We start from the raw sequence: 2,520 nt of genomic DNA, 5'->3' as shown, positions 1-2,520 counted from the left end.
CAGAAATGAATAAGGTCACTTTTAAAAAGAATTCACGTTTTTTCAAACCTTGTTGCATAATTTTATTCCAATTTGCTGAAAATGTTTAAATGTACCTTATTACATGAAATTTTTAATGACACTTTCATTCAAAAATCACTAAATATAAATTCACCAAAACTTTTTTTCACTTAATCTAAATCGACCCTAAATTAAAGTAAGTACAATATGAAATTATGCCATCTGGTCAGAATGATAAGGTTTAGGGCCTGTTTACATGGGGGTGGGGGACCCCAGGTAGATGAGGTAACTCACTTCGGTGGGGTAACCCGCCCGTCCATATAGTCTCTCATTTTAATTTGATCACGTTTACATGATAGGTGGGGTGACCCGCCAAGGCCGGTAGCCTTGTCTACCAGACCGCGTTACCCCCTCAGCCGCAGTCAAATTTTGCCATGTAAACGTTTCAAGGTGGGGTGACCTGCCTGGCCGGGATCCGATTCGTGATACATCAAATTCGTGCAATATTCACTTTGGCGGTGGCTTTGCATTATTATTAAAGGTAACAATAGAAAGCCATTTCACTGAAGGTTGCAGCAAGAGTAACAAGTGAGTGGAGAAGTGCATTAATTGCCAAAACACGTGGTTTGCCAGCATTTTTCTTGTTTACGTGCTTAGTGACCATTCAATAATCTTGACAAACTGCACCCGGGATGGCGGGTTGTAAGACTGAATTTAAAGGAGGGTTATTTTTTTACCACACCTAAGCAGGTTACCTCACCTACCTGGGGTCCCCCACCTCTATGTAAACAGGCCCTTAGGTACTCGTGAAAAAAGCAACAACTTTGTGTGACATTGTACGTTTGATATGAGTGAGGACAGCATTAAGATAGATTTAGCAGTTTCAGTTTTGTTTGTTTCAATGAAAGTTAAGTTTCAGAACGTTGTATGATTTTGATTTAAATGAAGCTATTGACATTTATGATTTTATCACATAAATGTTCTATTGTCATCATAAAAGTTTTAAATACCAAGATTCACAAAAGTTTCAGTGCGTGGCATCGCAAAAATTAGGATTAGTGACTTATGTTTTAAAATGTGCATAAAAAATTGCAAAATTAAGGTGTTGTGAAAATTACATGTAATAAAACACTGTCGCAGTGTATATTTGGGCGTTGATGCACTAGGCATGTGTGAAGTTTTTTTGTGTCTTAGGGATGTGTAAGTAGTGCAGTAGTGTTGCATATTTTAGGGGTTGGTTGAGATGCGTGACGTGGAAGGCGTGGAGTTTTATTGGATAATGAATTGGCAGGATAATGGCTGTACTTTGTTAATCAGTGAAATTTGTTTCCGAACTCGTCCCCTTGTGTATGAAGTAACAAAAAATAATTACTTTGGGAGGTAAAAGTGATTTTATGTGTTGCAGTGAGGTAGTTGTGGAAGTGCTAATTCGGTTATAAAGGGAAAGTGTAGTTACGGTGTGTTGAAATGAAGTGTTGGTTGTGAAAAGTCTTATCAATGGTCAAAAACTTACTTGTACGTATTTTAAACATTGTTAGGCTTTCTGTTTAGGATTGTTTTTTGCTCATTTTTGATAATATTTGTATGGAGAGAACATGGATAAGGCCAAAAGTTCATTTAATATAGAGAAGGGGGTATGAAGATGTTGGGGGGAGGGACTGAAATTTTGTGTGTGTGCTCAGGGGCTTTGAAAATTGGTGTGGTCAAGGGGAGGGTGTAAAATCTGGCTATAGAACCAAGGGCCTGATTACTTGAGCAGAGCTGGCTCGCTTTGTAGAGATCCTGGCGCCTTGGTTAAATGCAACAAAAATCAACTTTCTCAGCGTACCTTGTTTTTCCAAAAAAGTTTGTTTTCTATTGCTGATTTGTTTACTGTGCATTATCTGTGGGTCATATGTAACGAAGTTAAATGGTGTGTTGTGAGAAAGCGCCCGGCAGACATTTGCGTTGCTTGGCTGGTTTACATTTCCACGTAGTGCGTGCCTATTGCAACTTTGAATCAAAACAAGCGAACTTGATTACTCCATTTTGGCGACGCCCAAATAATAAAGAAGGCAAATTTCCCTGCAGTTGAATTCTTGGGTACTGCACTCATGTCTAGAAACAGAAAGAAAAAATTCATCACCGCTTGTTTATGTCCTCCATAAAATGTGAAATTAATCGTTTTCACATCATAGTCATGCAGTAAACGCAAAGAGATTTACAAAATAGTGTTATGCACCTGCAAAGTTGTTGTTTTGTGTAGTGTTTTTGCCATTCTTGTTGCTGTTGCCATTGTAGTTGCTATAGCTCCCTAATGTTTAAGGAAGGTATCAGCCCTTATCTGCTTTTCCTCATAATAGGCTTATTAATCCTTACCTTAGTGTTGGTTGTCCAATACGCACCACTTGATTCCACTGAAAACATTGCAATCCCTCATTTCTGTTTATGGGAGAATCATGTTGCATGTAGCTTGCTTGTCATGGTTCATGACTTATCAAACAAGGTATATTACATGTCAAGGGTGCTTGTCTCAGGGTA

The sequence above is a fragment of the Porites lutea genome, chromosome 6 (assembly GCF_958299795.1).
Source record: "Porites lutea chromosome 6, jaPorLute2.1, whole genome shotgun sequence".
Lineage (NCBI taxonomy): Eukaryota > Metazoa > Cnidaria > Anthozoa > Scleractinia > Poritidae > Porites > Porites lutea.
The sequence above is the reverse complement of the archived record's forward strand: the minus strand, read 5'-3'. Positions refer to the sequence as shown.